The sequence below is a fragment of the Thermobia domestica genome, chromosome 13, assembly GCF_964235325.1.
Source record: "Thermobia domestica chromosome 13, izTheDome1.hap1.1, whole genome shotgun sequence".
In the NCBI taxonomy this organism is placed as follows: domain Eukaryota; kingdom Metazoa; phylum Arthropoda; class Insecta; order Zygentoma; family Lepismatidae; genus Thermobia; species Thermobia domestica.
In genome coordinates, this window is record NC_137466.1 from 119,755,858 (window position 1) to 119,769,582 (window position 13,725).

The 13,725-nt window shown below is 34.9% G+C and overlaps 1 protein-coding gene across 1 annotated transcript in view; it reads left to right on the forward strand.

The window, feature by feature from the left end:
* The first annotated feature begins 225 nt into the window (after positions 1–225).
* The window catches only part of LOC145669276 (uncharacterized), a 29,219-nt gene continuing 15,719 nt past the window's right edge, over positions 226–13,725 (forward strand). Inside the window, exon 1 of the mRNA XM_081737594.1 lies at positions 226–298. The gene's annotated coding sequence lies outside the window, so the exon portion shown is untranslated. The remainder of the gene's footprint in view (positions 299–13,725) is intronic.

Here is a 13,725-nt window from a genome sequence, read left to right on the forward strand (position 1 = left end):
AATCCATATCTTTTTATTATTATTATTATTATTATTGTTATTATTTGAAATCAATGTTTATTAAAAACAGAGAGAGAGAGAGAGGCAAAATTGTTCTTATTGAAACAAGACAATCATGTAAAAAATGCCAATCGAACACGAATCCTAATATGTATTCTTCCGCATTCGACACAAGCACTATTTTATGAATGCCATGCGTGATTATTGCCCCTTTTCTCTTCATAACTCGGAGCGATACACATCGGTAGTTAGTGTGCAAGGAAGAAGTTGTGTGGACATTGACTTTTTACTGAAATCAGTAAGTATTTATTTAACTATAATATATCTTGAATTATAATTGTTTGCATATTTTAAATAGGTGTGAACTGTATTGTAAACCCTAACTAGTTTGTAAAACTCGATCATTTCATATTAAATTTTCAAGGAGCGTTTCCTCGACCATTTTTTTTTTGTGTGTGAGAGTGTGTGTTACCTGACGTCCTGAAAAAAAATATCAGACTCTTTCATCTGCCCTCATCTTGATTTTAGGGTCAATCCAAATAAGATCAACCAATTTCCAGGTCAAAAGTTGCTGATTATTTATATTTTTAAATTTTTTTTACCTAACATTGTACCACATTCAGGGAGTTAAAAACGGGTATTAATTTATTTTTTAGCCGCGCAGGTTTGTTTGTAGCGGCCATTTTGTATAGGCGCGTGTTGCGTATTTTGCACTTTTCAGAGGATTCCGTTAAAAACGCTGTAACATTTTAGGTTTTACAGATAATGAGTTCGAACCAAAACCATATGAAACATAATGGAATGAACAACATTCTGTGTTCTGTGCACATTGAGAAGTACTTTAGAACGTCGAACCAAGAATTTTACGAATGATCAAAAAAATGCATCAAAACATTGCGTTCTTAACCAATGATTAGATCTTGGATTAGGGACCACAAAAGTTTGGAACGGCCCATAAATCGTGTTTTCGTACATTTTTACGGAATAAGTACATCATACTGAGTTAAGTGATACTTTGGATTTGGCTACATTATGTGTAGTACTCCAGATATAAGGCGCACAAGAAAAAGTTTGATTGCATGAAATATATTGAATTTTGTGGATAAGGGACCACAAAATTTTTGAACGGCCCCTAAATCGAGTTTTCGTATCTTTTACGGAATAAGCACATGATAATGAGTATATTGTTAGTTCTCGTTTGGCTAAACTATATGAATGTAGTTCTCAAAATATGGAGCGTACAAGAAAATGTTTGATTGTATGAAATATATTGAATTTTGTGGATCAGGGACCACAAAATTTTTGAACGGTCCCTAAATCGAGTTTTCGTATTTTTTACGGAATAAGCACATCATACTGAGTAAATTGTTAGTTTTCGTTTTTGTGTACTGTATGTAGTTCTCAAAGTATAGGGCGTACAAGAAAATGTTTGACTGTATGAAATAGATTGAATTTTGTGGATCAGGGGCCACAAAATTTTTGAATGGTCCTTAAATCGAGTTTTCATACCTTTCACGAAATAAGCACATCATACTGTGTAAATTGGTAGTTCTAGTTTGGCTATACTATATGTAGTTCTTAAAATATGGATCGTACAAGAAAATGTTTGGTTGTATAAAATATATTGAATTTTGTGGATCAAGGACCACAAACTTTTTGAGCGGACCTTAAATCGAGTTTTCGTTTTTTTTTCTTTTTTTTTCTTTTTTTTTTTTTTTTTTTTTTTACGGAATAAGCACATCATACTGAGTAAATTGTATGTTTTGGTTTGACTACACCGTATGTAGTTCTCGAGATACAAGGCCTGCAAGAAACTTTTTGGGTGTAATGTATTGAATCTTTTGATCCAAAAAGAAGCTTTGAACATTGAGGTTGGAAACCTAGAAATGACCATTTTGGAATGTACATTTTGAAACGAATAAATAAGACTCGCCTTCAATTCTTTGTTTACATAGAGACTATATAATAGACAACGTCCCAAACAGGTTTTAGATCTGAGAACTATATACTTGATTTTTTTGGAAATTTTTAAACGTTGCCAATTTTCGAAAATCATGTATTTTCATCATCAATTACCTCAGGAAGGACAGAAGTGAAAAAAATTAAATTTGCAGAAAATAGACGATAGTTGTGGAGTAACAAGTGGGTAAAATTGCATCACTGAGATTTGAGTAGATTTGAGTTATAAGTTGTTGGAGTGATGTGAAATTCGGAATTTTAAGAGCTAAACAGATTAACAGGTTTTTTTTGTTGATATAGTTTCTCAAGCATACAATTTATATAAGTTTCATCAGAAGAAGTGCAGTCAAACAGCAAGAAATTCGAGATTTGCTAGTTGTAAAAGTATTATCAATACCAGATTATATCATAAATTTGTACCTCTGACACAAACACAAATCAGATGTTATGAATAGTCACAATCAGATGAATTTACTGATTCCAGTACTTCAATATTCCAGAACATAGTATGTTGTCATTTGCACCTAATGATACCGTAGAATGTATTTATGACGAGAAATGGTGGATTGGTGGAATTGAAGACATGAGTTAAGAAAATCTTTTTGATCACTTTTTCCATCCCCATGGCCCAAGAACCTTTCTTAAACTATCTACGAATGGCAAAGTGTGGGTGCCAATCACTAAGGTTCTCCGGAAACACACATCCACAGAGTTCACTACTCCTACAGGTCGTACTTTCAATATCAGTGCCAAACTCTGTACACAGATTAGTCAACTATTTACCTCACTGATGTCTTAACAGGGACGCTACAGGCAGAAAAGAAATAACAGACGCATTTCGTTTTTAGTACAAACTGTGATTCTTAAATTATGCACATTTTATCTATTTAACATTACTGTCTTGTTATTTTTACTTTTGCTACAAAGTTTACATCCACGCCTAAGTCCCAGTATAGCAAACCCTTATAACTCAGAAACTACTTTAGTCTCAGTAATGCAACTTTATTCATTTGTTACTGCACAACTATCGTCTATTTTCTGCAAATTTGAGATTTTTCACTTCTGTTCTTCCTGAGATATTTAATGGTAAAAGTACACGATTTTCGAAAATTCGCAATGTTTAAAAATACCCAAAAAGTCAAGTATACGATTCTCAGATCTGAAACATGTTTGGGACGTTGTCTATTATGTAGTCTCTATGTCGACAAAGAATTGAAGGTGAGTCTTATTTATTTCGTTTCAAAATGTAAATTTCAAAATGGCCATTTCTAGGTTTCCAATCTCAATGTTCACAGCTTCTATTTTCAACGTTATAAAGTACGTCTCAATATGCACAGAACATAGAATATTGTCCATTCCATTATCTTTCATATGGTTTTGATTTGAACTCATTGGGCCTTATGCAGATTCATTCTGACGCGTGATTAGTATCATATTAAAGAGTTCGACTAACATATGTTTCATGCAGTAGTCAGGCCTTTAGCATTACGCTAATCATTCGTCAAAACGACTCTGCATAAGGCGGATTATCTTTAAAACTTAAAAAGTTACAGTGTTCAACGGAATCCTCTGAAAAGTGAAAAATACGCACACGCACCTATACAAAATGGTCGCTACAAGCAAACTTGCACGGCTAAAAAATGAGGACCCGTTTTCCTGAATGTGGTACAATCTTAGGTAAAAAAAATTAATAAAAAAACTAAATTTTGACAGCAACCATCATTGGTCGGTTTCATTTGGATTGCTCCTTTAGTCTCATTTTCCTTCACTGCCACACGTGAAAATAGGTGTTTTCATTTATGTAAAGAACAAGGTGCTGCAAGGTTACAACTAAAGATGGAAAGCTGCTGTTTTTAGAGTACATGTTTACTTTCGGCGCACCACTACAAAGCATTGTTAAAAAAAATATAATTATTTTACTAATTTCCTTCTTATTGTCCCCTAAAACGTTTCCACTGGGCGTCATGAAAATATCTCACTTAACATAGATAAAATTCAAGGGGGCCAGCAGAAGTAATTGTTGAAAAATTCCAATTATCTTACGATTTGCGTATAAATATGGATTTCAGATGTGTAGCATAACTATTACGGTGCAAAAAACACAAACCAATATGTACTAGGTGGGTACTAAAAGGCACGAATGCTATCTATGTGAGTCAGCACAGGCCGAAGCTGGTGGACCGGCATGATAATCCCGGTTGCATCCGAAGGGACGGGCGATGGTGGGCATGCGCGCAAAGCGGTAGTGTAAAGAAGTCTACGAGTTTCAATATAACGTGTCATGGTTTCATATTTTAACCCTAAACTTGTAAATATAAAATACAAGTTCTGTACACTGTGCAGAAATATGTTGTCGGTGGAAAATTTGCATACTGATTATCGGTCGAGTCTACTGGTTCACTGAAGAAGTGTAACATTTAACAAATTTATTTACATGCATAGCGCCATACCTCTAACTAAAGCAATATGACAGCCAAAATATAAATAAAATAAAGAGTTTGTTTGTTTGTGTGTATATGGTGTTGTGGTGTGTGTGTCTGTGTGTGTGCAGCCTGGGGACCGGCGTTTACCGAGACCGGCCTGGGAACCAGACAACTTGAGCGAGAGTTACCAAACTTTGGTCACGGATACCCTGGTCCAGGCCCCAGACCAAGGCTAAGAGTATTTGCCAAAATTCGAACCAGGAGGTCTCAAGGGGGTGCTTACCGGGACATGTAAAGGTAGTAGAAAATGACCGATATTAGTGTCGGATTCATAGTTTTCGCGGTCGCTAAGATCAATGGTGACACTTCCATTATCGATTACTTTCAAATTCAGCTTCCATTGCATCCAGGCCGGAAGTCACCGGGGGAGAGGATACCGAGACATGTAAAAGTAATTTAAATAGACCGATATTAGTGTCAAATCCATAGTTTTCGCGGTCGCTGAAATAAATAGTGATGTTCCCACAGGCGTTGACTTCCAAATACAGCCCCCATGCGAAGAATGGGTATATTCAGCTAGTATTAATATAAACATCATTACAATTAAATATATCGTATGGAATATAATTACAAACAAATTGAATTCTCTCATACCATTATCAGTTTGAACTTCCCAAACTATTTTAAACTCACATTTGCTATAAACAGTGTTTCCTAAGAACTTTCTGTGACCTGGCTCTGTTGATACATGCCTGCTCTCGTTCGCTATAACTTTCCTTAATTGACCGGCCGACATTATTTTTATATCTCTAACAAACCGAATTAGATGTTGAATGATACAAAATCTCTCTACTCTTGATGATGAAATAAAAGTGAAGATAGTATGTCTTTGTTCTGTAAGATATAAATGTCTTCATTTACTGACTACATCATAAGTGGCTATTAGATTATTTAAATCACATGCGGTGTTTGGTCTGTATAACTAGACACTGCGTTAAAATCTTCATCAAGAATACAGAGTGATTTATTAATGTACAATGTCTGAGCAAGGTCTGTTGCAACAAAATGATTCCGCGTATGAGAGCAGTCTGAATAGGCATAGACATCATATGTTGTAAATCTCCCCTTGTAATACTTTCATTTGGTCATTGTAAAGATTCAACAAACCCGAGATCACTGCGATGAATAATGGCCGTTCCTGATGCAGTTTCCATGAATCTAGTTATAGAAATATGATTGGGAATGTAATGGAAATTTGGTACTAAAACCTCCTGGACAAACAAAACATCATTATTTTCGTTTCTACGAGTAATAAATTCTCTGCTTACATAGAGTTTGAGTAAAGAACTCAACTTAATTAAATTTACAGTGACAAAATAAAAAGTAAACATAAACAATTATGTATGATAATAATAATAATAATAATAATAATAATAATAATAATAATAATAATAATTATAATAATAATAATAAACAAATACCGAATCATAAGAAATGAGTAGTTGCCCTCACTGCAAAAGTAACAATAATTGCAGGACAATTTTAAGTATACAACTCTCCTTCTGAACGAACAACGAATTTCACCTTCTAGTAAAAGCTTCTTTTTGCCTCGCACTCGTACCCGATGAGGTGTTTAAAGCACGGATTCTTGCACTGAAGACACTTTTTTTGACATTTTTGTTTTCGTAGTTTATGTTTATCACTGATAAGGATGTCAGAATTAGTCACTTACAGATTTACTAACTAGAGATTGTGTCTTTACATGCGTCTTATATAGCAGCAGATGAGAGGTCTTGTAAATCATGTAGATCACTGAGAAACTAGGAGAGGTTTGACGTTGTTTTTCAACTAAACCAGTATTAATTACCGTAGGAAGTTGCTGAAGGACTGGAGAAGAAACTGTCACGTTGGTTTGCATCAAGGGGACTTAGTCAGATTTAGGAACATGATTCTCATCTATCTCCATGATAACACTATGCACAGGACATCCTGAACACTCAACACAATGAATGGAGGGATCGACGGGCAGGGTTTTGGCTTCCTCCTGCAATGTTGAAGTAGATAATTTCGTCGTGATTGATGAAGCATCAAAGAAATACTGTAACTAGGATTTATTCCCGTTCTGCCTAACGGCCCTCCAGCATTCTGTAGAAAATACTTTAATGATCTTATCTTTAGGCAGAACGAGAATTCCCGTTGTGCATAATCTTTCGAGATGGGGAATTTTATGCGGGATGGATCTTTTAGGGAAATGCAGCACTGACATGCCTGACTCCAGCATTTTTTATGCAGATCGGAACTTATGTTTATAATGGCTGTAATAATAAAAGTGAGGACAAAATCCAAGAAATATTCTAACGAGACGGACAAAATCCAAGGGTCAGACTCATAGGAGTATTATATTGGATGTACCAGTGTATATGATTATTTTTTCTTCAATTGTCATATATTCTGTGATGTTATCTGTAATTTTTCAACGTACCGAATTATGTTTTCTTTTCTTTCTTTCTACTGGAAACCCAATAAAACGTAACAATGTTATAATAAAAGGTCAGATTGGCTTTAATTAGTTTCACACACACCCATATGAAAAGTTTTGGGTACTCCTATTTATTATACATTTAAATACGTGCAGCATATTACCGCAAGACCATTTATTTTAATTACGAAAAGCAACTGTGATGTTATTTAATTTTTTAAAATTTCATTCTTATGAGGTAACATATAGCAGTCTTTTATTTTGAGTGTTATATAAATAATTATTTATTTTAATTCTGAAATATTGATCATTTTTTTTTTCAGCAAAGATCAAGATATGAAATATATAGGGTCTACTTATTATAACAGTCTTGCATGTTTTATTGGGTTGTCAGTATTTTAAAAAAAAAGTATTTCAATAAAGTTAAGAATTACGGGCAATATTTTAGATGTACGACAATTGAAGAAAAAATAATTATATTTTTATTAGGCTGCTTCGACATCACTTTATCAGCGGATTTGTCTTCTCTAAGTATTAGCAATACAGTCACATATTACTTGTATGTTTTTGTAGAGTTTCAATCAAATCAATATGTCAGATAATCGGGGAAGGAAAGGGATTTGTAAGATGCTGTTTCAGTTTGCTACTTTTGAAGGTGATTACCTATTGAGTTCACCAGTAGCCAAGCAGCGTTCAGAACATGAAGCTTCCGTGTTAATAGTGGAGGTAGCCAGGGCCGTGCTGGGATACTAATGAGGGCGGTGGACAAGTCTACTAAAAGGGGCCCATACAAAAGGGAACACACACACACATATATATATATATATACAGTGAAACCTATCTTTAGCGGAATCGAGCTGGACTTGCAAAACTTTCCGTTAAAGTCAGGTTTCTTAGTAGAGGTAGACTTTTCCTCTTTTAAAAAAATACATGCTTATAAAGGGGCATACTGAGAAAATATATTGCTGTACGTACATTGTTCGATTACAGTACTTCTTTCTTCTACGAATAAATACACAAAAAAATAAAACGAATACAAATTATGCTATGCACACGTTTTCTTTATTTTTCTGATAGCCAAGCAGGGTTTTCTGTGTACATTGCTGCTTGGCTGCTTGACTTTCCGCATACACTTTAGCCTGAGAAATTATACTAAGTGAATCAGAATCATTTTTCGTAAGGCAAATTTTTGCAGTTCCTTTAAACTTCTGAGAGAATCTTGATATGTATTTATTATATACTCTTCTTGGAACTCGGTATCGTATTCCTCTTCTTCCTCTATCTCGTTTTCTTCTTTCCGACATTCCGTATGATTCTTGATTAAGTTGCGGTTATTAAGGACAATTTGTGGGGCTGAATATGAGTAGTGGTTGGGGAAGGTCAACACTGTCCAGAAATATTTAACAGAAGAACGAACATTTTATCGCAGACAGTGTAATGTATATGTCTCACAGAATGTCTAAACATCTTCTAAACGCCGTAGTCCGGAACTCAGAATTTTCCGTTAAATATTTATTTTTTTCTTTTCGTTGTCCGCGTAACACAGTTTCCGCTTAATGAAGGGAGTTTTACACGTTTTGTTCTCCAAAATTCATGGGGCCGTGAAATATTTTCGTTTAAGACAGTTTTCCGTTTAATAAAGGGTCCGTTGAGGACAGGTTTTACTGTATATATATATAGAGAGAGAGAGAGACAGAGAGAAAGAGAGACTTTGAATAAAGTATAAATGCCATTTTATATAAAATCACCACCAAATTTGCTTTAGTATTAGCGTAAATAGCTAACTTCGAATCGAAATTCTCTTTACTAGAGGAAAAACTTTTTAGTTCCTGTAATAACATTTCTGTCAAATAAAAAAAGGCTAAATGTATCAACAATTTAATATAGCTCTATGGCCTATGGCCGCAGAAGGTTCAGTGCCGCGTTTACAAAAGGTCTCCATTGATTTCTGTCCTTAACCAACTGGGCCCAGTTTCTACTTTATATTTCAATCTCTGCGAGAACCATTTTAATATTGTCATCCTATCTGCGCCTCGGTCTTCCTAACGGTCGTTTTCCTATTTGGATTTCCAGTTACAACTTTGAAAGCGTTTCTAATTTCTTCCATTCTGCCTATCTAACCTGCCCATTTGAGACTCCTAGACTTGGTGATCCTAACAATGTTTGGTAAACGGTATAAAATTATGCAGTTCCTCCTTATGAAGTTTCCGCCTTTCCCCATTTCCGTTCCTCTTACGGTTCGAATATTGGTTTAAGAATTTTGTTTTCAAATACTTTCGGTCTGCAATTTTTCCTCCGATTCAGTGACCATGTTTCGCAACCGTACAGCACAACAGGCGTGATTATAGTTTTATATTTTGAGCTACAAATCCCTCAACAGAATTCGCGACAACAAGAGATTTTTAACTGAATAATAACACGAAATCCCTGCTTTCAATGGACATCAAATTTTTTAGTGATTATGGTTTTGGTCTCTTAATAATGATCCTAGATATTTGAAAGTATCCACTTTGTCGAAAGAAAATATTATTTGGTATTTAACGCATCCATAAAATGCAGTATTATTATCCCGACAAACTTCCATTTATTTAGTTTTCTCGGCATTTACTTTTAAGCCTATATCCCTGCAAGCGTTAATTAAGATTTCTGCATTAGTTTCTATTGTTCTATCATTCCCTATTAAATTTACGTCATCAGCATACGCCATAACTTGGCAAATACAATTCAGCTCTAGGTCCTAATTGCTGTCTTTGATTTTCCTTATAGTGTTCTGCAGAACAAAGTTTAATAATAATGGCGACAACGCATCTCCTTATTTCAGGCCATTCTCAACGTGAAGCTCGTAAACAAGAATTTCTCTACTCGAACCTTATTTTGGGACTCATTTAAACATATCTTACTTAATCTACCTTTTTCGGTGTTGTAAATTCTGTAAGCATATTGCAAAATGTTTCCCCTCCTACCCGAGTCTAAAGTCAATAATTGATGTTTCAGGATATTGTGTTCTCATTTCTTTTCAAGTACTAGTCGAATGGTAAATATCTGGTCGATAGTTGATCGATTTTATCTATATCCGCTCTGATAATCTCCAACAATTAAATCTGCGTATGGAGTCAATCTTCTAAAGAGAATGTTCAAGAGAATTTATTGGATGTTGACAGAAAAGAAATGCCCCAATAATTATTATATCTGTTTTGTTGCTTTTCTTCTGAACTGGAACAATGATTGATTCTTTTCACTCTTGTGGTAATTTCTCCCTGTTCCAGATAAGGAGAATAGTTTGTGTATCTTGCTCTTCAATTTTTCCCCTCCAGCTAAAATTAAATGAACCAGAATTTCGTCTACACCCGGAGATGTGTTTCTTTAATTTTTTAAATAGCTATTCCTATTTCTGTCTGGTTAGGTTCTGGAATATACGGTTATGCTGCATGCATTTCACTTTCTCCACGCGCATTAGTTTTTGGCTATGTGTTAAGCAAATCGTCAAAGAAATCTTTCCATCTATTTAAGATGCTATCTGTATCAGTGAGAACTGTTCCTTTAGGTTTCTTTAATATATAAGCACGAAGTTGATAGCCTTTCTTAAATTCGTTGATGCATTTATACATGTCCTGAATGTTTTTGTTTTCACTATTATCTTCAAATTAATTGATTTTAACTTTCAAAAGTCGCGTTTCTTTGTTCTAAAAGCTTTGAAAGTTTTCTGCCAGATGACAATGAAATTTCACATAGTTATTTCGTTCGGATTTTGTAGCCAACGCTGTTTCTTCTGTTTTCTCTTCTCTGCTACTTTAGTGCATTCCTGGTTGAACCATGGTTTGTTCCTACGTATTTCTGCGTGCCCCAATATTTCTTTTTCTGAAATTTTGATGTTATTTCTAATTTTAACCAAGTATCCTGAACACTAGTGCACTCCGAACCTTCTAAAATCGAGATTCTATTCGACACTTCAATCTGTCTAACCTCTCACCTGGCTCTCCTCTATTTCTTTTTAATTAAACCGGTACGTTTTCACATATTGAATATTTCCTTTATTCAACGATAGTCTCTCTTACTGTCACAATCAACTCCTCTGAACGACTGAACATCAGTTGTGCTAGACTGTTTTCTTCTGTCTACTAAAACATGATCAGTCTGAATGTTTTTTTTTTTTTTTTTTTTTTCATCTGATGATGTCCAAGTATATTTATGAATGTCGCGATGCTGGAATTTTGTAATCTTCAGGATAAGGTTTCTGTGTGCTGCATAGTTCACGAGTCTAAGGCCAGAATTTTCATCTGGTATTGCAGGAGATGATCAAATACCCGTTCTATTCTTTCGTAAGACCTGCATGTTTTATCGCCTTCCTTATTTTCTGTTGGTGCATGCGCATTTAAAACAATAATGTGACACCATCGACCCCTAAGAGAAGTAAAAAAAATCTATCATTAACAAATTCAACCCATGTAATTGCTGATATTGCGTATTCGTTTGTAAACGAAAAGCCCTGTTCCTAGTTGGTAATTTTAAATTCGTTCCCCGTAAAAGAACGTAAAATTTCCCGACTTGACTCCTCCATTTCCTTCTCATCTAACTTCCTTATATCCCACTAGGCCCATCTTCTATTTCTAAACTCATTCTTTACAAATTTTAACGCGCCTGCCCTCTAGAGACTTCTTATATTCCATGTTCCAAATCTCATGTCGATTTTACTTTGCTGAGTTCGTGCCAAGTTATCAGTTTTGATCCGAGGATTCTGCGAACTTATCTGAACAATCCTTCTTTTTTTTCACAGGATGAGGTTGTTAGCCCCACACCAAATCCCCAAGTTGGAGAATCCGCCCTTTGTGTCCCCGACTGCTTATTCAGTACATTCACAGCTAACCTCTATATCCCAGAGGCCTTCTCCTCGATCCACACCCTGAGAACCCGCCTTGTCGTGGTGACAGGAATACCATATTTTACGGAAATTAATATAGATATATTTCAGAAATACAATCGGTACTGTTTATCCGAACACTGCTTTAAAACACACAGGAACAATCAATATGCTCAGATATATGGATGCATATTAAGACTGAAAGCTTCGATGCCGTAAAAATCTAAATTACAGATTAGTGTCAGTGTAGTATTACATAAATGCATCGTACGTTTCACTATCCGAACTATTCTTGATGTATCACATTGTTTCGTTTTATAGCTACATAACTTTATAATATTTTTGTAAGTGATTCTACTCTTTACCTGTTGTCTGCCAATAGCAACTGTATGCATTTATAATACAAAACTGAAATACAGAAGAATAAAATTTTAAAAAAATGTGATATTTCGCAGGGCATCTTATGTAAAGGGCGCCTTGTATTCTTCACAGGTTGTGTAATACCAGTCAGTATTTGAATTTATTAAACAAAGCTGGTATACAGGATAACTAAAACCACTTATCTATGATGTGATGCTTCGTAGGGCGCCTTATGTAAAGGGTGCACTCTACCTTTCACGGGTTCTTTACTAACAGTAACTATATGTATTTCTTGTACAGAACTGTGCTATACATAAGAGTAAACAAAATCATTCATCTTTGATATGGTCTCTCAAGGGTGCCTAATGTAAAGGGCGCACTGTGCCTTTCACGGGTTCTTTACCAATAAAACTGTAAGAATTTATTACTAAAAACTTGTACCTTTACTGTGATATTTGGGAGGGCGCACCGGGACACGTCCCGGTGTCCCGGTGGGCCAGCACGGGCCTGGAGGTAGCAAAGAAGTTGAAGGAACCAAAGCTTAAATATAAGTGAGCTGAACAGATAATCAAAATCATTGAAAAGGCTGGAATCATGTGTAATGGACTTGGTGGCTTACATAGATGAGGCTTCAATACTGTTTAGATTTAGAACAATGATGATGAGATTTTGTTTTAAATTGTATTGAGTGTATTGACGTAGAGTGGTATTTGGTAGTGTTATTTCCAGGCATAAATCTAAAATTGAAAAAATCTCATTTATCCGGAAGGCAGAATACTTAATAATAATAATAATAACAATAATAATATTTATATTGACAATGTAAATGTATATGACATAATTCAAGTAGTATAGAATCATGTATAGAAGACAAATCTTCTGATCAGGTTATGCCGAAAAAAGGAGTTGTAATGTAGAAGACAAAGTTTCTTTTTTGTTTTGTAGAAGACAAAGGCAAGGCCGCCTTATGCATTCTCTTGCATTGTTTGTTTAATATATATGGCCAAACATGTCTTGAAGATGTGTAGGTCTACTGTGGCACTTTTTAAGTACGGTACTGCTGGAGATAAACTACTGAAAACCCGAATAAAATTTTGCTGTGGAATGACTTGTTATTAGACCCAATTAAGTCTGTTCGTGTTCGTTTCAGTTACAATGTCAAACGACTTTCTTGCAACTGAGTCAATCAATTGGAGAAAGGAGATGTGATGTAGAAGACAAACTCTCTTTATTAAGAGCGTCTTATACATCCTCTTGCATTGTTTGTCTAATATGTGGCCAAACATGTCTTGAAGATGTGAACTGTGGCATCTTTTACGTACTGCGAGCCTAGGCATGTTGAAGGTGATCTACTGGAAAACTGAATAAAGTTTTGTTGTGAAATGACTTAATATTAGACCGAAGTAAGTTTATTTTATGTTTCTTTCAGTTACAGTGTCAAACAGATTTCTTGCAAATGAGTCAACCAATTTTCCATTTCTATGCAAGTATTTTTAAAAAATACGTACATTCATTTTTACTAAAATAAATGTGAACAATGCTGCTGATAATTTTTCTCACCATATCAATTAAATTCATAAAAAAGATATAAAGTGAGCTCGTAGTAGCTTACCAGCTTTGTCAATGGCTGGATTGTCTGGTTCATG